The sequence below is a fragment of the Ursus arctos genome, unplaced genomic scaffold (genome assembly GCF_023065955.2).
Source record: "Ursus arctos isolate Adak ecotype North America unplaced genomic scaffold, UrsArc2.0 scaffold_8, whole genome shotgun sequence".
In the NCBI taxonomy this organism is placed as follows: Eukaryota; Metazoa; Chordata; class Mammalia; order Carnivora; family Ursidae; genus Ursus; species Ursus arctos.
Window position 1 is genome coordinate 50,771,351 of NW_026623100.1, and position 23,311 is coordinate 50,794,661.

The 23,311-nt window shown below is 48.0% G+C and overlaps 1 long non-coding RNA gene across 13 annotated transcripts in view; it reads left to right on the forward strand.

Annotated features, from left to right (window-relative positions):
* Window positions 1–21,185, forward strand: part of LOC113242353 (uncharacterized) — a 277,321-nt gene extending 256,136 nt beyond the window's left edge. For 7 of the 13 annotated variants that reach the window (XR_008958190.1, XR_008958188.1, XR_008958195.1 and 4 more), the window contains one exon: window positions 5,577–7,548. This is a non-coding gene — a long non-coding RNA (uncharacterized LOC113242353). Of the gene's footprint in view, window positions 1–5,576; window positions 7,549–10,063; window positions 14,150–14,304; window positions 16,473–19,701 lie in introns of those variants that run through there. The other 6 variants (XR_008958193.1, XR_008958192.1, XR_008958197.1 and 3 more) reach the window with 6 other exon arrangements.
* The last annotated feature ends 2,126 nt before the right edge of the window (window positions 21,186–23,311 follow it).

Below are 23,311 nucleotides of genomic sequence, written 5' to 3' on the forward strand. Positions count from 1 at the left end.
GTTCAGACCGAGTTAGTCTCACCCAGCCTCCCTCCCACCCTCTTCAAAAACAGTCATTTGATGGAGCGCCTGGGTGGCTCTGTCGGTGAGGTGACCAACTCTTGGTTTCAGCTCAGATCATGATCTTAGGGTCGTGGGATCGAGCCCCATGTCAGGCTCTGTGCTGAGCGTGGAGCCTGCTTAAGATTCTCTCTCCCACTCCCTCTGCCCCTTCCCCTGCTTGTGCACATGCTCTCTCTCTCTCTCTCTCTAAAACAAGAAAAGAAACAGAGCCATTTGCTGAAAGACAGTTTGCCAAATGCCAAATCTCAGAGTGACCCACTCCCCACACCAATATGTTAACAATTGATTTGCCAAGTGACCAATTCCACAGATTTCCAATTCTCCCAAAACGTATTTACATTAATTATTTACAAAATATGTAATAAGATGTGTTGCACTGGAATTTTGAAAGCTGTTAATGATGTCTCTCAACATTTGGGCCTTTGCTTTTTATCTAGTTCAGAGGTTTTACTTTTGATTTCTCCACCACTGTTTTATACTGGATTTATGGGTATGAGATTCACATTTCTGAAGCTGCCTGCTTTTCAAAAGTTACTCATAAAGGTTTGGGTAATGCATCAGCCTTTTTTTTTTTTTTTTTAAATTTTAACCTTTGGTTTGCAAAAAAAGTGGTTTTGTCCTTCAAGTGTAATTTTGCACCAATTTGCATTTTCTCAATTTTGTCAAAGTGGCTTGGCAGTCAGCCAGATAAAAGTTTCTTCTGCATGTTAATTTTCACATATCCATGACAACTCCCCCAGTGGCAAAATCCCAAAGCGGGAGTTATAGTTCAATTTAGGCACAAGTCTTTACAATTATTGAGTTGAGAGTAAATGCAGTTGAGGGAAAACCCATCCATTGGCACCAAAAACATATTGTGCGCTCAAGGAGTGCCCCGCTTCTGAAATATGGAAACCCACAGAAAACTGACATTTACCAGAGATGGACTGAGAAATCTATAGGAAAACGTCTGGTAAAAATAGACCTGACAACTTGTAAACCAAAAGAAAGAAACTGCTAGACATAGTGAAATAGAAAAATAAATCTATGGGAAAATCTTCGCTGTTGTGGAAACCATAGCACACAAATTGCTATAAATTTTTAAGTAATTAACCGAAACAACTTTTGGGTGAATTCCAGGGATCACTCATCAGGGAAATTGGCTCTCCAGCAAATTGATTTTCAACAAATTGGTTATTTGGCAAATTGACCCATTTTCTTCCACCTCTCCCCCTTTCCTGGTCTCTCCCTTAGTAAGGCAAGCATCAAGTACCCAGGGCTCCCACACCTGCCAGCCTCCTGCCTGTTACAGTCTATGAAGTGCGCTGGACCCTCCTCCCCGTTACTGGGAAGACCGGCTCGGCCACGCTGGCACTGACGGGGTGCTCAGGGAAGCACTTTTGACCTGGCACCTTGTAACCTCTTCAGCCCAACCAACAACCTCTCATTCACACCCTAATTCTGCAAGCCGTTTTCTTCTCTTCTCTCCACATGGATCTAAGGGCTCCTGTCCCTAATTGAGACCTCTACTCTCCAAAAGTGATTGGGCATGACTGGCTTTTATTAAGACTGGAGGTTCCCTGGCCAAGCAGGTAACTTCAAGTAGAATCCTAGTCAATCCTGCCCTTCCAAGTCCTGGCTTGGCTGCCCCTGGGCTGTTCTCAACCCCCCTATCTCTCCAGGCTGCTGCTGCTTGGGCCCTCCCCTTCTCAGCCCCTCCTCCTCGCTGCTCATTCTTCCTTCCTCTCTCTGGTCCTTCTTCAACCCCGTTGAGTTTTTTTTGTAGAACATCCTTCACTCTGTCCTCTCTATTTCCACACACAGATGGGAGAAAACTCACTTTCCAGAGCCAACCAGGCTTCCGAAGCCATTGTACTAAGTAAAAGAAACCATGCCACTCCCCTATAAGACAGAAAAAGTGGCTATATTTCTATACATTGCAATTTAAAGAAAGCCTCCATGCCTCCATGCCTCGACATGAAGTCTCCCATCTCGACATGAGCCCCCTCTTGACCTCACATTTCCCTCTCATCCTGACTTCTCACAGCGAAGCTTCTTGGACCAGCTGCTAATACTCACTGTTTCTCCTTTGTCCCAACACTGCAGTAGACACTTCCTGGTCTTTTTCTTACATGCCTTCCTTGCAACATTTGACATGAGTAGACACCTACTTCCAGAAACTGTTTTTTGTCTAACCACTCTGACCAGGGCTCTTCAACCTCTTTTGTGCTGTCCTCTTCTCCTGTTACCCTCTTAGAGGTCAGTGACCCTGGCTTCAGCCATGGGACTCATCTCCTCCATAAGCAGGCCCTGAGTGGTCCCGTCCACCCAGGTACTTAACTACCTTGTACATGTTGTTATGGGGTCTTGGGTCATTGTCCTGGTCTCTGGGAAACTCAGAACAACACTCGGATGTCTCCTTGTTGTCTAGAATTCAACAGATTCAAAACTGAATTCATCCTCTTTCCCCAAATATGTGTCCATTGCCTAAACCAGCAATCTCCCTTTTCTAGCACCACCCAACCCGAGCAGGGCAGATCTCTTCCTTAATGAAAGCCACTCCATGTTCCTTCCATGTTTGCTACCACTGCTTCTGCTTGGCCATAGGCATTCATCACTTCCTCCTTTACCATTACCCTTGGCCTTTCCACCTTCTAATCTACACCCAACACAGCTGCCAAAGGGATCTTTTCTAAATGCAAAGTTAGCCATACCCTCCCTCCCTGGGTTGCCCAAAATCTTTAACGAAGCTCAGAGATTTTGACATAACCTTTCGAGCACACAGGGCCTTTTGTAATTTTACAGCTGTCTTCTCTCTCCAGCTCAAATTCAAACTCAGCCTAGGCTCGCTGTCTTCTGTGCAACTTGCCCTCCCTTCAGCCCATAGCACTTTGGTCATGGACTTCGTTGCCTGTGAGCTTCCAGAGGGCAGGCCAAGTTTAACCTGGCCTCATCTCCAGAGTCTAGCATACAGTAGGAATTCGATAAAGTTTGATAAAGAGAACAGGAAAATCTCAGACTTCTCAGCTCATGACATCCCAGTACAGACTTTGACGATGTGTGGGAGAAGAAATAGGGAGCCTTACAGGGAATCCCCAAGGTCCAAAGGAGCCACGGTGTGGTTGAGCCACTTCTGAGGGCAAAGGCAATCGAAGGAAGTGCAGCCTTTCCTTCTAATTGGGGAAGATGTAATTTCCATGATTTTATCTCCTCCGTACTCTGCTCAACGAGGCTGCTACCCTGGCGAGTGAGGGTGATTTTGCTGGAAGGGTGTGTCCTGCTGTGAAGGGAGTCGGTGGGTGACTGGACAGCAGAAAGGTGCCCCAAATACTTGGTTGGCCGTGCACACACAGTGCATGTGACTCTGCCTCAGGCAGGGGACACATTTTTGTGCCAAGGCCTTCTCTTCTGCCCGTCATGTTTGAATTAGAGAGACTCTGGCCCCTTCTTGGCTTACGGGGGGCCAAGCACGGTGCTACGGTGGTGGTTGGAGCGGATGAGTGGTTTACAGCTTTCTTTGGTGAGGCCACCAGCCCTTAAGCAGCCTTGCCTCTGGGTCACTCCTTAGCTGCCACTGACCAAACACAGTCCAGGTGGATCAAATGTTTTCCCAAGCTAGTGCCCACTGGGCATTCCAGGTATAAATGTCACAAAAAGGGCAACCAAGATGGAGGTGGCACCTGGTGCCCAACTCCAGCCCAACAGGCCAATTCCCAAAGACAAGGGTGACGGCTACCTAATTCACCATGACAGGATAGAACCCTTGCCAACTCCTCTCTGAGAAGAGGGGGTGCCAATTCCAAACAAAAATAAAGCTGGATCGCTACAACATGGCATTCCTGGCATCAGTGGGTAGAAGCAACAAGTCTGCAAGGCTCTCTCAAGCATGGCAGGCTTGGCATCCATGGCTAGAGGTGATGAGCGTGCGGAAATTCGGTAAAAATAGTTTTCAAAGGTATAAAAACCGTAGGGAAAGATAGCAAAGCACTTAATTGGCTTAGAGCCATGGTGACTTAACTAGTCTAAGGAGAGTATTCAATATTCACATTCATAACCAAACTGAAATAGCAACCATGCTTTGGCCTCACACATGAACAAAAATTAGCATTTTAATGATAATTTGCATGTTGGCAAGGATATGGTAAAACTCCTATCTTCCCACATTGCTCTTGACAGTGTATGTTTGTACAATCTCCCACGGAGGGCAATTTATCATTATGTGTCAAGAACTGCAAGAGTTCATGACCCTCTCTCCAAGAAAATAACCCAAGATATGGAGGAAAGAGTCATCAGAGTCTTAACTGTCATTTTGATAGACGTATCAAGTGCTCAAGTTAGTTTCTGACAAATGTTTTAATTCTGTGTTGTGTATTGAAATGAAGGACTGTGAGAACAATGTAGGAGGAGTGGCTGTGGCCACTAGGAGACATGACGCCATGTGCAGACAAGGATGACAAGTGAGCAAAACAGCCAGGAAAGGGGAACCCATGTAAATCCCCCAGAATGATAACTGGGGTTGTGTCTGGGTGTGAAAGAAGTGGGGGATTATTCTCTCTTTTTCAAATGTAGTCTGTGATATAATCAGACCTATATGTTAGGGACTTGAGGGTTGCCAAGTGGGGAAAGAAGGACACTTGGGAACCCTCCCCAGGGGGGCAGGAAGGAGCCTTTCAGGAAGGGCAGGGTGGCCTGACCTTTGAGGGACTAGATTTGCTTTGGTGTGAACTGGGCAGGGTGCATGCTGGGTACAGAAGCAAGGGCAAGGCCTTTGCTGCCCAGCATTTTCTTGGGATCCTAAGAAGTCTGGAGAAGGGATAAGCTGACCTTAATTGGGGAAGTGTTGGAGAACAATTGGGAAATGTTGGAGAACTCACATCAGGCCTCTTTGGGAAGGCTTCTGGCTCTAAAATGAGGGACCTCTGAACACATCTGGCATAAGCCTGTGAGGACCCCAGGGGGAACCTGAGAAAGTGACGACGTCAACTCTGAAAGAGGCTCCAAGGAACTGGTGGGGAAGAAGGCCAAGGAGAAGGAAGGGGTGGGGGGCTTGGAGGCTCTCATGGGCAGTGACAGTCACAGTGCCTGGGGCTGGGTTTGCTGAAGAAAGCAGACGACTCCTCCAGTGGAAGGGAAATGGAGTGGGGCTCTGAGATGTTTTCATGATTGTGTCTTCAGAGAACAGGCTGGAGTTGAGGGAGTCACTGGGCGGGGTGTACAAGGCACACACGTAGCCCAGAGCCTGGCATTCAAACATCACGTAGGAAGAGTTAGCTGAGTCTATGCAAGGATGAATGAGTGAATGCACGAGGCTTTATGCACTGCCCTGGGGTGTAATCACGTGGTCTCAATGGGGTCCACCATTGTCTCATCAGAACCCACCAGTGTCACTCGCATCTGTCACTGCACCTAGCTCTCAGAAACATCAAACATTTTGTTAAATACAGATCTTCCTCAACTTCAGATAGGGTTTACATTCCAATAAACCCCCACTGAGTTTTTGTTTTGTTTTTTCTTTTCTTTTATTTATTTGACAGAGAGAGAGAGCACAAACAGGGGGAGCAGGAGAGGGAGAAGCAGGCTACCCGCTGAGCTGGGAGCCCAATGCGGGGCTTGATCCCAGGACCCTGGGATCGCGACCTGAGCCGAAGGCAGACACTTAACCGACTGAGCCACGCAGGCGCCCGTGATAAACCCGTAGAAGCTGAAAATATCCTAAGTCAAAACTGCATTTAATGCACCAACCTACCAAACGCCACAGCTCTGAACGTGCTCGGAACACTCACATTAGCTGCCAGTTGGGCAAAATCATCTCACACAGGCCTAGTTTATAATCAAGTGCGGATTATCTCATGTCATTTACTGAGTAATGTACTGAAAGTGAAAAACAGAATGATCGTGTTTCCACTGGTTACCCCGGTGACGGCGGGACCCGCTAGGAGTGACAGCTCCCTGACGCTGCCCCGCCTCATGGGAGAGGATGCGCCGCGCATTGCTAGCCCAGGAAAAGATCAAAATTCCAAGTTCCAAGTATGGTTTCTACTGAATGCTTATCGCTTTTGTGGCCATCCTATAGCTGAGAAGTCATAAATCAAGCCATCTACATCGGGAACCATCTGCAATCCCTGCTGAGAAAATTTACCGGTCAACCAGAAATCACAAATGGAGATACCATGAGCTCCTTAGAGCACAAGATGGAAGAAGCCCAACCCCGACTTCTGTCATCCCGGGGAGAACCATCTACTTCCTATCCCCACACACAGGTCCTTACTCTTGGGTCTTGTCTGATGTTCTTTTTTTTTTTTTTCTTTTTAAAGATTTATATACTTATTTATGAGACAGAGAAAGAGAGAGACAGCGTGTGCACAAGCAGGAGGGGCGGAGGGAGAGGGAGAGAATCAGAAGCAGACTCCGTGCTGAGCACAGAGCCCGATGCGGGGCTCCATCTCAGGACCCTGAGATCAGGACCCCAAGATCACGACCGGAGCCAACACCAAGAGTCAGGCGCCTAACCGGCTGGGCCACCCAGGCGCCCTTGTCTGATGTTCTACTGGGGCTAACGTTACAAACTCAGGGCATCTGGTTGAATGGCCACAGTACATAATCTGTGGGGCGCCGAGAAGGGGTCATCAACAAAGTGAGAAACAAACCTGAATGTAAATCAGGCGAAGGCAAGGATCTTTTAGAGGTGAGCGCAGACAAGAAAATATGCAAAACGAAGGGGAAACCACTTCACCATGTGTGTTCTACGCTCCCCTTTGCACTGGGAGTGACTTCAACTCACCAGTGTATTTGCATATGGACAAAAGGGAACCTAAAACACTTTCATTATCTTAAAAGAGCAATTAGCCAGCTAAAAAGAATGTTCCTCCTGACAGCAATTAGTCTTGGCCAGCCTCCTCTCTGCTCCCCAGGCCATTGCTGCGCTGAGTCATCCCGCTAACCGGGCCCCTCCGACCCAGAGCCCAGCAGCCATCTGCTCCCCAGAGGCGCGGAGGGCCGGCTGCCCGCAACCACGGAGCTTCAGGATCTTGCGATTGGGGTGGTTTTCACTGTCAGGGGTTTTGCTGTTGGTGTTGGCCTTAGAGAAAAGGCATCCTATTTATGTAGAATTACATATTTAGGTAAAAATCCATATGTAAGATCATGTCAGATCTTAGACTATGGGTGAAATTGGCATAATCTTGGAATCCAAAGAGAAAGAACCTTCTGTTTCATCTGGTTTTACCTTCTGCTTCTAAACAGCTGTTTGTTCCGTTTGATAAAGATTTCGAAGTAGAGTGCTTAAGGGAAAAAGAGGAAGCAAGCAGAATAATATGTACACTATAATGTGGGTTCTATCGACACACACGCACACACGCGCACACACCCGCACATATATGTAAAAATTTGAATGGCTTATAGAAGACAGTCATTTTCTAAATCTTGTTTTCCTCTAATGTGTGATTGTTTTACATTGAGTTTATATTACTTTTGCAATTAAAACTAATAAAGATCACGTGTTAAAGATGATCAGACATGAAGCCACTCTTTGCAGGGGAGGTTTTCCTAGTGATGAAATATCTTCCTAGTTAAGCTACACACACTCTCTCTTATCTCAATTTATTCTCATTTCCTTTGGTTTTTGTTTTTCCTGAAAACGAAGTGGTCATCATCTTCTCTAGATCAGGGGGACTGGGCATTTCTTTTACGTTTTATTGAGAAAATGTTCAAACAAAGGAAGCAAAAGGGTCTACTCAAGCCCATGTCCCGATCGTCAGTTCCCGTAATTATTCACTTTCCACCATTCTGATTTTATCTTTACCAACTTCATCTATCTTCCACTGACACCTCAACCAAATTAATCTGTATACAGTCCTTTTTAGTTCTGAGGTATGTTTTATATCACTGTAAAATGTACAAATCTTAACATTAAAATTTTGAAAAATAGATAGGACTGCGCCACCTTCTCAAGATACAAAACATCCCCATCAGCCCAAACAGTGCCCGCATGCCCCTTCACCGTCAGTCTCCACCTTATCTATTTTCCCAAAGAAGTTTAATGGATGGCACAACATATGTGTTCAGCACTATCAGCTTTTAGGGAAATGCAAATTTAAATCACAATGTGAGACCAGTACACATATTTCAGGACGGCTAACGTTAGAAACACTGACCACGCCAAGTGTTGGCAAGGGTATGGAGGAACCAGAATCCTCATGCCCTGCTGGTGAGAATGGAAAATGGTACAACAGTTGAAGGTTTCTCAGAAGTTCAACATGCACCTACCACGTGTCCCAGACATGTAATTCCATGAGAAAGGAAGCAAATGTCCATACAAAGACTTGCGCACAAATGTTCATAGCACCTTTATTTGTAATAGGCTGAACTGGCCACGACCCAAATGTCCACCCACAGAGGAATGGGGAAAAATGTGGCACGTCAATACAATGGACTACTACTTGGAAAAAAAGAAAAAGAAAAAAGAAAAGAAAAAAGAAAAAAATGATTTACGGATAAACACAATATGGATAAATCTCAAAAAGAGGGACGCCTGGGTGGCTCAGTTGGTTAAGCATACGACTCTTGATTTCCACTCAGGTCATGATCTCAGGGTCCTGGAGTGGAGCCCCGCATCGGGCTCCGTGCTCAGCAGGGAGTCAGCTTGAGGATTCTTCCTCTCCCTCTACCCGCCTCCCCCCACCATGCTCATGCTTTCTCTCTCTCAAATAAATAAAGAAGCCTTTTTAAAAATTCTCAAAAACAATTATGTTGAGTGAAAGAGGCCAGACCAAAAAAAAAAAAAAAAAAAAAAAAGCTACATACTGTATATTCCATTTATGTGAAATTATAGAAAATGAAAATCTAGAGTGAAATGAAACAAAGAAGTAGGGATGGAGGGGGAAGGGAAGGCAGGCCTGGGAGAGATTACGACGGTGCATGAGGAGACTGCTGGGGTGATGGCGATGTTCACCGTATTGACCGTTGCGATGGTTCTGTGGATACACACGTCCGAGAAAACGGTACGCTTTAAGGGTGGGCAGTATTTTGTATGTCAGTTACACTGCAACAAAGCTGCTTCCAGAAAATAAGGCCATGGAGAGTATCAAGACTTTGCTCTCCCATGACTGCTCTCGCTCTGGCCTGCAAACAGGTGCACACAAAATCTACACATTGAACTAGAGGCTGCTTGACCACACCTCCGCTGCATTATGCAAATCGCTGAGAAAGAGACAATAGTTATGCTAGAAACCACCAGAACATGGTTGTTTCCACACACCTTTTTTTTTTTTTTCGTTTTCAGATCTGGGCTGTCTGTAGCACGTGGCTGCCAGTTAACCCAACGTGGGGCTTTTCTCTTTGGTTTAGAGAATCTGAGCTCGAGCTGGGCTGGAGTTAAATCGCTGTGGTGGTTCGCGGGTGTGGAAAGTACCCACGGCTGACCACACGCTAGTTCCCCACGACTCTCTGTGTCGAAACGACTGCTGCATCCCAGGCTGTTGGCTTAAAAACAAAACCCGCATGGTCTTTACTTCCGTCACCCCTAAATAATCCATAAGACGTATTTCTTTTCTGTTGTCGTAATTTCCTAACTTTGAAGATTTTGCTTTTTTCCCCTCTGTGGGAGATCTTGTCTCACTAGAGAATGGTTCCAACGTGTTGTCAGTCTTGCCTTCCCTCTTCTGCTTCCCTGAGCAGACCTCCCAACACAACTGCTGTGAAGGGACCCACACTGAAGGGCTGTTCTTGGCACCCCAAATATGCCAGGTCTTGTCACGAAGGTGGCCCCATCTGGGCATAGCCGTTTGAAGCAGCAGTCTGCTTCTTCCTGGAAAATCTGGTGCCTTCGCAAGAGCTTTCCTAGAATTAACCGCACCGAGGGGAGGTGGGGCGGTAGGGCAGAGTGCCAGCTGGCCTGGGTGTACAGAACCCCTCATCAGCGTGGCACCTCATCTCTGCTATAACGTCCTGAGGGAACCACTGGCCTTTGTATCTGGAGGAGAAAGGGAAGAGAGCACTGACGGCATTTCCTGTCCCTTTCCAGAAAAGGATGCCATGCCACAGAACCATTCCAGCAGACTTCTAAGGTCAGTATCACCCCATTTACAGATGAAACTCAGAAAGCCTCAGCAGCTCACGTGCCCCAGGTCTCAGAGAGACGGGGCAGAGCAAGGATTGAAACCCAAGCCAGTCTGGCCAGAGGACCCACAAGCTTTCTTCCACTCATCACGCCACCTCACCATGACTGCCGGCCACTGCCAGTCACCACAACCACTGTGTTTCCACCACCTACCCGCGCTGCCGGGTCACCACCACTCACTGTGTCAGCTGGTTGCCACTCCCCACTACCCCAGGTCACTATTCCCCACTACAGCCTACCAGTCACTACTGCCTTATAATCACGTTCACAGCCACTGGTGGATTTTGATCATCAAGATTTTCTAGGTAATTGGTACATGAGATGTTTAGTTGCAAGACACATGCAATTTCCACTGGATATTTTCTGGAGGATCTAGACTCAATTGGATATCTCTAGAACCTTCCAAGATATGACATAACCACATAGAAGGCTGAGATTTCCGGATGTCAGGAATGCTGTGTCCTTATCCTCCAGGTTTCCCTATAGATAAATCCATTTGTCTGCAAAGTCAAGGAGGCAGGTTCTTCACATAGAACCTTTCAGGCTGGGGTAAGGAGTTTGGACGTCAGTCTAAGGCAGGGTTTTGCAGAAGAGGGGTGATAGGATGAGGCCCCCCAAGAAAGGAAGGTTAGCAACAGCAGCCCAGGGTCCGCTGCAGTGGCTCGGGCAAGAGAAGGTGGCGGCTGGCACTTGAGTGGTGCTGGTAAGAAGGAAAGAAATGGATACACTCAGAAATAATTTCAGAGGCCCAGGCAAACTAGACTTAACGAAGAGCTGGATGTGAGGAATGAGGATGAAGAGGAGAACTAAAGCTGACTCAGAGGATTTTGTCTGGAAAAACTTGAAAAGCCAAGACAAGATAGAATGAGGTAAAATCAGATTTCAGGAAATCTTGTGCTTTGCTTCGGATGAATCTTAGAGGTGCCTGTTAAAATCAAAGTAGAGAAGACCATGCCTATGTGAGTATGGGCTCTGAATGGATACAGAAATTCAGGAGTCAGGAGCTCAGAGATAGCACTTAAAATAGCGTGAGCGGATGAGATCCCCAAGGAGGCAGCGTGCATAGACAAGAAAAGCGGGGTGGGAAATGAACCCCGGATGCCGCAGCACTTAGAGAAGAGGCAACAGGTGTGGCCATGAAGGCTAAGAAAGAGCAGGAGCAAAGCAAAGAGTGTGGGGTGTTCTGGAAGCAGAGAGAATAAAGGGGATCTGGAAGGAGGACCGGTCAATTGGGTCAAATGAGATGAAGACAGGCCTGGCCACTGAATTTGGTAGCTGTAAATCACAGCACACTGCCACATAAATGGTTATATCTAAGCTATCTAAAAGAATATTCTTTATTCTCCATACAGGTAGTAAGTACTTACTATGTGCCGGATTGTCTTTCAGGGCACTGGGGTATAGAGATTCCTAAGACATGCTCTCTGCTCTCAAGGAGTTAACAGTGATGAGGAAGAAAGAGGCAATAACTGGTATTGTCATTGCTTTGTTATCCCACTGACCCTGCAACAGCCCGGTACAATGGCTTGTGCCATTTTGCCATGTTACCAATATGGAGACTGAAGCAGGGGGAGGTCAAGATATGCCTCAGATACTCAATGACAAAGCCAAGGCTTGACTCTAACATCAAACTTCCAAATGGGAATTCCCAAACGTGATTGGGAAATGGCCAAGGACCAGGCCACTTAGCAGGAGGGCCGCTCATCTGAAACACAGATGCATTTAGGACAAGCCTGATGCTTTCTTGTCCAGGTAGCGCAGACTCAGGCCAATGTCCGCTGCTACCCACCCAAAGACTCTTAGATAAAAATGGCTATATCTACACTGATAAAGGTGCCAACATAATTCAGTGGGGGACAGGAAGTTCTTTTCAATAAATGTTTCTGGGAAGGCCTGGGTGGCTTAGTTGGTTAAGCGTCTGCCTTCAGCTCAGGTCATGGTTCCTGGGTCCTGGGATTGAGCCAGGTTGGCTCCCTGCTCAGCGGGGAGTCTGCTTCTCCCTCTGCCTCCGCCCCTCCCCTCACCTCATACTCTCTCTCTCTCTCTCTCACTTGTGCTCTCTCTCAGGTAAATAAATAAAATCCTTAAAAAAAGTTTCTGAAGCAACTAGATATTATATGGGGGAAAAAATCCTATCACACCACACACTAAAATTAACTCAAGATGGATGATAAACCTAAGTGTAAAAACTAAAACTTTATAGTTTTTCTAGAAGAAAACATGGGAGAATGTCTTTGTGATGGTGGGGGTGGGCAAAGATGTCTTGGGACAGAAAAAAACACAGTAACCACGAAATTTAAAAAGAGATCAATGTGACTTTATCGAAATTAAAACTTCTGTTTATTAAAAGGCATCATTACAAAAGAGAAAAGGCCAGCTAAAAACTGGGAGAACCTCCTCACTATACATATAGCTGACCGACGACTCAAATCCAGAATGATAAAGAATTTCTTCACATTAACCACCGGTGGTCTTGACTGCATGCCCCTAAATCACACTCTTCCGGCTTTGGGAAAAGGCCCTTCTGCCTGAGGAGGGTGCCCCTGACTGGTGGAGAGATGGTGTTCCCTCAGCCACATTGATCTCAAGAAGAGGAGGAGTTTGGGAACAAAGAATTTTGAAAAATTAACGCCAGTTCATAGGTTCGTTTTCCTTCGCAAGTGGCAGCCAGGAGAAGAACCAGCAGGCTCTGTGGTTCAGGATTCCAGATTTGCCCTGACATTTTTTTGCCAGGATTCTCCACAGACACAGGACCAATTACGTGTGTGTGTGTGTGTGTGTGTGTGTGTGTGTGTGTGTGAAGAGACTTATTTTGAGGAACTGGCTCACGTGATTACGGAGAGTGGTAGGATGGTTTGGCATCTCCTGGCTGGAGATCCAGAAAGAAGGCAGGCAGGCAGTCTGCTGGCAGAATTCCTTCTTGTTCCAGGCAGGTGAGTCTTTTGTTCTATTCAGACCTTTAACTGGTTGGATAAGGGCCACCTACATTATGGAGGGCAAACTGCAATACTCCAAGTCCACCCATGAAAATGTAAATATTATCTAAAAATGCCCTTACGGAAACACCCAGATAAGGTTGGACCAGATATCTAGGCCCAACCAAGTTGACCCAAAACTAACCACTGCCCCAAATGTGCTGCTGAACTCTACCCACCGGGGGGAGACGTGATCAGACACTGACGCATTCTCACAGAGTCTGGATGCAGCCATGACAAGCCCACAACATTTTTGCCAGGCAGCAAATGTCGGAAGTTGAGGCAGGCCAACAGGTAAGCTTCCTGTCGGTGGAAGATTGTGTGCCTCAGGTGGACTGAGGTAAAGATTAGTTGATTCAGAGGCATAAAATCAAGACAACTGGATAGCCTCATGGGGCTCTCAGAAGAAAGAATATAAAAGCATAAGGGAGAAAAAATTAGGTCTACCTGATGGCCATTGTGTCTGAGTAGAAACTGGCGGATGAAGGAAGACAGCAGTGTAACAGAGGCAGCCTACACGGGAGGAACCCGCAGATAGGTTAAGTGCTGTTCAGTCACAGATTGACCAAAACCAGGGGCTATTGCAGAAAAACAGAAAATTAGCATGATAGAAGATTAAAAAAGTAAAAAAAACCTCACAGTGGTCTGCCTTTCCTCATGGGATTATAAAGGACTGTAGCAGACCACCAGCCAAAAATGGCAAAAGACAGACAGACCGCAAAGAAAACTCAGGAAGCCCAATGAAGAGGGCACTTTGGGGTCCAGTGCATGCTTGGTGATGTGCCTGTCTGTGGACCCTCTTGTGGACCCCTAACCTTCCCCATCTGCACATATGCACGTAATATAGGTTAAGTAAGTGAGGGTAGGAGATGTTTGCCCAAATTCCACTATCTTACACTGCATCTCAGGATTTCTGTTGGTTCTGTTGGAAATATAACTACTGTAATGGATCTAAAAAAGGCACACATGGTATTCGGTATCTGAAAATTGTTCTAATTAACTTTTGATCTTTTGCCCAGTTAAAGACTTAATTTTTTGTAATGTCAGGTCTTATTTAAACTATATTTTGTTTCTTCTCATCATAATAGAAGATATTTGTCTTCAGTTTTGATACCTAATTGCTTTGAGGATTTTTTTAATACTGAATTTTGTTTCTTTGTGTTTTTTAAGGGAGGGGGACAGTGGGAGAGAGAGAATCTTAAGCAGGCTCCAGCCCCAGCACTCAGCCAGATGTGGCACTCCATGCAGGGCTCAGTCTCACAACCCTGAGATCATGACCCTGAGATCACGACCTGAGCCTAAACCAAGAGTCGGACGCTTACCCGACTGAGCGACTCAGGTGCGCCGGAATTTTGTTTCTGATCTTTTGTACCAGTTATTTGAAAAATTATGGTTTTAGTGCAGGTAATCTGGAAGGGACAAAAGTGTAACTCCTAGTAATTTTCATCTCGCTGCCAGTAGAAAAGTAATAAACCATGCCAATTTATTTTGGCAAAAACATTTTTTTTGAGGGACAGGTACCTCACAAAAGAGGATAACTAAATGGCCAATAAGCCCATGAAAACATTCTCAACCCATTATTCATCAGGGAAATATAAGTTAAAACCACAAAAGAGGTAACACCCAGGCAAATGGCTAAAGTTAAGAAGATGGACCATACCAAGTGTTGGCAAAGGTGTAGGTCAAGGGGAATTCTCACTGCTGGTAGGAATGCAAAATGGTGCAGTAACACTGGGAACATCTGCCTCCTGAATCATGCAGCAACTCCACCCCTAGGTGTTTATCAAAGAGCAGTGATGGCAAATGTCCACCAAAATGTTCACAGGTTTTAATTTGCGATAGCTAAAAATAATACACAACTCACCTACCTATCCAAGGTCTATTGAGACACAATCCAGTTGTGCTAAAGGCGTGCGGTGGAAAACTACTCAGCACTGAAAAACAACAAACTACAGATCACGCAAACTTGGATGAATCTCAAAAACATGGTGTGGGGTGAAAAAACTGGACACAGAAAGTCTGAATACTGCATGATTCCATTTTTATAAAGTTCGGCAACTAGAATGATAGCAATCAGATGCGGTGGGGTGACGGACATGCTCCGGATCTGGGTCTTGACCCTGGTGGTTGTGGGAAGGCAGAATACCTAAGTAAGTCCATGCATTTTACCGCATGCAATTTACAGCTCAAGTTTAGTAAATGTAGCCGGAAGGAAGTGGGGGGCGGGGAGCTACGCACTCTCCACTTTCGACCACGTGTCCGAAGGGATCTCTGCTGGAGGGTGGACTGAGGCTCCAGCAGCCTGGGGGTCTAGAGCTGGCTTAGAACCAGAGTCAGGCTGGTCTTCTCTTCAGCCAAGGGACCAGGGCCTCTCTCCACTTGACAGAGCAGTCCAGCCCCAGCAAGGGATGGCAGGTTCTCGGTACAAAGCGCTGGAAGGCTGCCCCTCCCTTCAGTGTGGCCACCTCCTTGGCCAGCCTCCACGGGTCTCAGAAATCATTGACGGCACCTAACTAAAGCCCACAGGACTCTCCATGCCTGGCCACACTTAGACGACACCAGTGAGACCTCTCAGGGGGGAGGTAGGCTTGCTTCGAGGTTCTGTGTGTGGAGTCGGAAACACCTGCCCCTGCAGATCTCCCTGGGCAGAACCAGAACCAGAACCAGAACCAGAACCAGGGGTTAGTGGCAATGGGACGATTCTTACTTATTGGGCTACTCTGGGCTGGGCCTCAAATCTAGAGCTTTCTTTCTTCTGTGCTGGTGCTTTTCACTCTCAGGGTAAGTCAAGGTTCTTACTCCAAGGGGCAGATATCTGAGCAAGACAGGCAATGAATGACTCTAGGCTCTGTTAGAACCCCTGGGCTCCGGGTTTCTGGACGGTACACCTGTGACACTCAGTCCAGACATGAAGGTAAGAGAGCTGTAGCGGAAATCCCAAAGAAGGCAATTAAAACGTGTTAACCAAAACAGGAAACACTGGTGAGGTAAATGAGAGTGTATTTATCTTCAGCTGTGTGATTTTATCAATACTTTTATTGTTTGAAAAGTCATATTTTATTTTACTTTATTCTATTATTTTTTAAATAATGTAAACGCTGTTTATTAGTTTAAATTTTAAGAATCAACCTCTGGGCAATGCTCAGAAGCCTCTTCTTTTACTGAGTTATAACTAACATTCAACACTATACTAGTTTCAGGTGTGCAACATAGTGATTCGATGTTTGGACACATTATGAAAGGATCACAAGAAAAAAATTTTGTCACGGTGCCACAAATTTTGTTATTAATTTTTTAATTTATTTTGAGAGGCAGGGAGGGGCAGAGGGGGAGGGAGAGGGGGAAAGAATCTGAAGCAGACTCTCCACTGAATAGGGAGCCAAATGAGGGGTTCGATCCCACGACCTCAGCCAAAAAGAGTTCGACACTTAACCGACTAAGCCACCCAGGCACCCACAAATTTTATTTTTCAAAGTTACTTTCCGGACGCCTGGATGGCTGAGTCGGTTCAGCGTCTGCCTTCGGCTCAGGTCTTGATCCCAGGGTCCTGGGATGGAGCCCCGCATCGGGCTCCCTGCTCGGTGCGGAGCCCACTCCTCCCTTTGCCTGTCGCTTCCCCTGCTTGTGTGCACACGCTCTCTCTCTCTCTCCCTGATAAATCAATCAATCAATCAATCAATCAATCAGTCAACCTAAAAAAAAGAAGTTATTTTCAAAACACCCAAACGTCACTTTTCACTTTTTCTAAATTCTTGTGTTCTTTCTATGTGGGCATTTGGGGCAAGATCGAAACGAAGCACAAAGCACACACACTTTGTAACAATCGTGGACATCAGGTTCTTTGTTAGACGCAAAAGAGGATTTTTACTTATAAAGAGATGCTGTTTCCTGGAGGAGGGAGACCTTCAGGCCCTGGCACCAGTTTACTCAAAAGGAATTAGGAAGGAAGGAATATCCTTTGTCTGTGGTGACAAAATGATCTCCCACCACTGGCAAGCTCACAGCAGCAGGACCCAGCAGGACAGGCTGTCAAAGTGGGCCACTTCTCCAGATCCAGGAGGATTCTTGGGCACATACTGGGTGCTTCCACGGTGAACTGATGGAATGTGAGAATTAGGAACTTGCAAAGAACAAGTCTAGTGGCCAGTAGTCATCATCATTGAGACCATCTTTCTTTTTTCTTTTTTTTTCGTCCTAAGAAACGTGGGGACAAAATTAAAGGCTTTTGATTTCATGCAGCCTGTCTCTCGGGGATAAAGCTTCCATGTGTCCTTATCTTAGGAAGGCTCGTGGAGGGGCCTGGGTGAATGGGCTGTAGTTTCCCATTCTGTGGCGCAGCACGCAGCCATGACAAATACTACTGCAGAAGAACATTTCAGGACACAGAGACTTGTTCACAACAGAACGCGGAGCGGAAAGAAGCCCATTTTCTAATGTGCGCACGGCAATGATCCCATTTTCCACCTCCACCTATCCAACTTCTTTATCTCCACGGGCGCATACGTACTTACGTACCTTTAAAGGATATGCACCGAAATGTCAACAGTGGCTATCTGAGTGTTTTATTTCCTTCTTGTTTATATTATTTTCGAGGTTTTGTATAAGATGTGTGTGAATTCTTATAAGGTTTTAAAAAAAAAAAAGCTAGCAAGAGACACTGAAGGAGCCAAGAACCCCCGGGGAGTAAACTGGCGGGTATGTCTCCACTTCCCTGATCTGAAGTCCCAGCTTCTCCGGCAGGTAGCTCCCCTGACTCCCCCAAGCACAGACATGAGAGCAAGAGCCCTCCTACTGGCTCTAATGATCAACCTCAGTTACTGAGAATATTCTTGATATTTTCACATCCATATTTTCTCATTTCACTTTCTGGAAGGAAAGCGTGGCTGGGTATTCACAACCAGACACCAGCGCGGGCAATCCACGTAGGCTAGGAGATGAGGGAAACTCCGGCTTGCGTCCAGGCAGGATCGACCCTGAACAGGCGGACCCTCTGGTGGTCCCGCAAACAGACATCTTTCCCATCATCTGCAGGGTTGCGACCTGCCGCTGTTTTGGGGGTGGCACAGAGGGTGGCCTGCCAGCGAGTGGGCACTGGACCACAGGCAGGGCTGATAGGCGACGCCTCATATCATATAGCCCTTGGGCGGTGGCCAGCCCACCTTTCCCCTCTGCTCTGCCGGCCTTCCATTTACACAGGAAGGGCGGCCCAGTGCCCCCAGAGAGAGAAGGGACTGGAGGTCAGGGAGCTGGGAGGGGTGGAGGGGGCGGGAGGGATGTCTCGCAAGCAAGCCTTCACCTTATCACCTGCACACGGGGGTTTCAGAGAAGCCTGTGCTGTGTGAGGCTGCACCGGTTAAAGGTGTGCATGGAACCTGCCCAAATGTCCAGCCCCTACTGCTCAGTGAGTCACACAGTTGCCGGAGTACAGACAAACAGGAAAAAGCTCACTAGAAGACGACTTCCTCAGGGGTGGGGATTGGGGTTTGTTTTGCTCACTGCTGTCCTCTCCAGTGCCTAGAACACTGCCTGGCACAGAATGGGCGTCCAATACAGAAAATCATCACTGGGTGCAGGAATGAATGGAACTTGCTAGTCATCCAAGAAATGTACACTACAATAGTAACATGGCATTACTTTGTATATTAAGCTGCCAAAGAAATAATGTATGAAAAATACACAATCCTGTTGAAATTTTATGAGATCTACCACATACCTAGTACTAATGGCAATATGTAGTAATATAACTCTTGTGGAAAACAATTTGGTAATAGAGTCACTTAAAAGTTCCCACTCGGTAATTCTAGTTCTATACAGTTATGTAAAACAAATAAACCAGAAAAAGGAAAACACTGCCTGTGCAAAATATTCCTTAAAATGTAGCTTATAATAGCAAAAGATGGGGTAATCGAGTAACTAGCCATAGGGATGGTCAAATAACTTGTGGTTATTGAGGCTTGGATAGCAGTGTAGCAAAGCGGTAATTAAAAAACGCAGGATGTGAAAGTGTCCATATACAATGAGTGCGACCATAAAATATATTTTGGGAAAAAGCCTGAAAGGATGGAAAGTTTATGGATCTATTTTCCCCCCTCTCAATTTTGTCATGAAAATCTTTTAACCCAAAAGAGCTTAACCAAATAAGGCCTGTTTCCATGACACCATTCACCAGCACGCGTGTATATGGCAGCCCGCCCAGGGCGCTCACCCACTTACACTGTTCCCGAGACAGTGGCCCCTCACCGCCACACCCTCCCTGCTCAGGTGGGTCCCCAGTCTCCAGGTCCCCGGTCTCCAGGTATCACACCACTGGACAGCAGAACCACGCAAGTTCTAAGGCACGGTTTGCCACGGGGTCATTCATCCTTGAGTATCAAACCGTGCTGCTGGGGGAACATTATTTAGTACCGTCTGATCACAAATTGCAGAATGTTTGCCAGCAATAACCCTTTGGGTGGAGGAAAAGCGGCATCGAGTTACACTTTCTCATGGTGGTTAAATAAGCATTCTGGTTGCTTTTTTATGGTAAAACCATGCGTGCATCAAGGCACATTTCCCTTCTTCCTGCAGGAGGGCAGTATCCGGTTCATTCACAAGGGGTATCGGGTCATCGAAATCTAAGAAGGGGGTACCTCCTGCGGAGACCCTCGGAGTCTTGCTGATTCGGCACGAGGAGGCAGCTCTTCATCTCCCTGCACCCAGGAATCACGTGGCGAGCTTCGCATTCCGCTGACCCCTGCCTGCCCCCCTCTTCCGGAGACTCTGACTACATTGATTTGGTGAACAGTCCAGGGCATCGGAAATTTTAAAAGCTCACAAGCCTAGACACAGCCCGGGTTGAGATCCACTGTTTTACGGTCTCAGCGGCTGAGATCTATGCTGAACATACTCAGACTGGGTCCACAGATGGGTGTGTTCTCCACGCAGAGATGAGCAAGGATCTGTGTTATGTTTGCAAAGTTCTGCTGCCCTGCTCTTAGCTGTCCCGGGAAGCCGAGCACAGGGTATGGAGGCCCAGGGGCGGATGGCTTACTGAGACCAACAGGCTGGGGGCAAAGTGTCACTCTGTCACCCACTAGCTCTGCAAACTTGGGCAAGTCGCTCGCCCTGCTGGGCCTCCAGTTCCCCATCTGAGAACGGGATGCTGTCGCCACGGCCGCCTCACCGGGTTCTTCAGGACGTGCCGAGGTTGGTGGGTCTGTAGGAAATGGGGAAAATGGGCAGAGGACAGATGTTGACGCGGACCTCTCCCGAGATCTCCACCTTCAGGGTTAACGCGAGTGTAGTTAGCAAGACACGCAGCCCACGCTCAGGAGAGAACCCGACGGGTTCAAGAGCAAACAGATCTCATTCCTGGTGCAGAGGGACAGTCGGCAAGGTTTCTGGGACCCGTCCAAGGAGAGAGCTCCAGACTCCACACGATGTCGGGGAGTCGTCAGGGGGCCAGGAAGCCGGCCTCAGGTATACTCCTGCACGTCCTAATGACGATTTAGGTGTTCTTAAATCCTTCTGACCCTGGAGAAAACACATCAAGAACTGACAGTGGGGAGCGTGGGGCCGGAACTGCGTGAGTTTCTGCCGTCCGTTGGGGCCCTGACGTTCACCTCTCCAGTGAGTCATTCCAGGGAAAAGGAGTCACTTCTCCTCGGGTCATTCACAATGAAGAGCAAAGAAGTAAACATGTTACGTTTTAGGCAACGCATGATGGTTGCTGGCCACATGGAGGCTAATTTCTTCCTCCGTCCTGGAGCTCGGCTGACGTTTCATAGCGGACAAAACGAGCCTGAGAATCACATCCCTCTCTCTGGTTTGGCCTGGAAGGGTCTGGCCTCTGCCGCGGTCAGTGTGGCTGACAAGCACTGGATGAGGCTTCTCGCTTCCTGGTTCAGCCGTGGACGCGGCAGTAGGTCAAGGCCGCACGGAGGGGCTGCGGTGGGCAGCCCACCCTGCCTTGGCGTCCAGCCTCCCTGCCTTCACTGTGGCCAGGATAGTGCAAGCAATCGCTAGCTTGTGTTGGGCTCTGTCTTGAGTTTTAAAAAATGAAACAAAACAAACCTGGGTTTTTTTTTTTTTTAAGTGTGTGTGCAGTAACCATAGAAACCTTCTTTTGCATTCACGAGTGTTTTGGAAAAAAATCCCTCCTGTGTGACTATCTGGCTTACGTGGTCTCCATAGCATTGTGGGCTCCCAGGGGAAGGGATCTGTGTCTTAGAGGGGAGTTGGAGAGAGGCTCTGCAGGCGAGGCCAAGGCTCTGGCTTCATGATCCCGGGGAACCCACAGGAGGTAGCCAAAAATAGACACCCCATCCCCCCACCCTGCTTTGGAGGCTCTCTTGTAAGCTGAGGCTCTAGGGTAGTGACTCATTTCACCCCTGTCACAACACTCTGGTCTCACTACCATCAGTAGCTCCATTTCACAGATGAAGAAACTGACCCACAGGGTAGCTGATAACATGCCAAGGTGCCTCAGCGGCTAAAAGGGCAGGAACCGGGAGGTCAACCCCAGCTGTGGGGCATCGGCGCCCACAGGGGCAACCACTGTGCCAGGCTGTGCAGGGGGATGCCCAGGGGTTCCCAAGCCTGGCTGGCCCAGCAGTCCCCAGGAGACCGGACGTGTAGATGTCCATCCCCTTGTCTCCCCCTACACACATATGCCTGCTGAATCAGGTTCTTGGGGGGGAATCTGAGTTCCAGAAATCCGCATTTTAATTCTCTAGGTGATTCCATGTGGTAGGACCACAGAAAAACCAGAGGACGGTTCCTGCGTGGACTTGCCTGGTCTCACTTCTGGACACAGACATGTTCCTGAAAAGACATGGGTATAAAGCAATTGTGGCCTGAGACACAAAGCTTGAAAGAGGCGTATCTACACTCGCTCTGTGGAGCTCGTTCGGAAAAGGAACCTTCCAGCGGCAGCAGCACACAAAGCCAGAGCTCCCCAACCAGACAAGGACTTCGCTCTTCCTTTCAACACACTTGTATGGAGCCTTTCCTGCGGGGCAGGCAGAGCAGCCTGGTCCCTGCTCCACCTGCGGACAAGGCTGCTCTCGGGCTGGGCGAGGAGCTCCTGGCTCTGCGCCCAGCACGCGGGCCGGGGCAGGAGCAGCCACCCTGCCGACGCGGAGAACGCCCGGGAGCAGTCAGTGACCCAGCCGGGCCTGGCTTCCCTCATGCACAAAGTGCAGATGATGGTAAGAGTAACGCCTGCTTTCCGAGGTGGCGGGGAGAGAGGCCCATTTTGTCATCTACGTTAGACACTCTCCATGGGCTGTTTTGCCAACATTCTTCCATTTCAGCCACTCAGTGGTCCTGGAGGCTAGAGAAGATCACGCCCACCTTACGGGAAAGGAGGCTAAGGAGCAAATGCAGACCCGAGATCACACCTGAGCCTGTAGACCACCGAGCACTGTCCCTGTGCTGTTCCAGACGGAAGAGTAAAGATGGGGGACCCGATGGTGACAGTACTGGGGCCCGCCCGCGGGACCCAGGGCAGGGGACGCAGGTCTTATGGACTCTAGGCTGAACGCCCTGAGGCCTGGTGGGAGGGGGAAGTCGGGGCCGGGGGTGCGTATTCCCTACTTTGAGCCGTCAGCGCCTTCGGGGAGTGAGGAAGAGAGAAGACAACGTTGAAAGGGCTCTCCCCACTTGCCACACGCACATGCACTTTTGTCAGGACACGATTTGTGTGTGATTTGCTAACGGAGTCAAGAGGCTGACAGACTGGCCACAGACTCTGCCCGCCCACTCTCTCCCTGGCTCCCCTTGCCTCCAAGGCTGGGGGTGCCCGCCAAGGCATGCGGCTGCTGACTTGGAGCCCCAGAGCTGCCTTGAAACTTTCCCTCCTCTGCTCATAAGCTAAGGCTTTGTCTCATCTGCCCAAACAGCGAAGCCTGTTTGGGAAGGCTCTGGCTGCTCCAGCAAGCCTGCTTGCTCCCTTTCCTGGTCTGTTCCTGTCTTGGTCTCTCCTTTTTCTGCCTCCCTTCCTTCCTTGCCCTGTCTCTCTTTGTCTCTGTTTCGGAAAGAATTTTAAGATACACGCACATCCCCGTGGACTTGATTTCCCGTCCCCACTGTCCTTTTTCCCGCAGGCTTTTCGTTAGGTTCTTAGGTGCTGGTGTTTTCGTCTTGTATGTCTGACACAGGGAGGAGACAGGAGGACAGGGCATATTAGACAGACTCG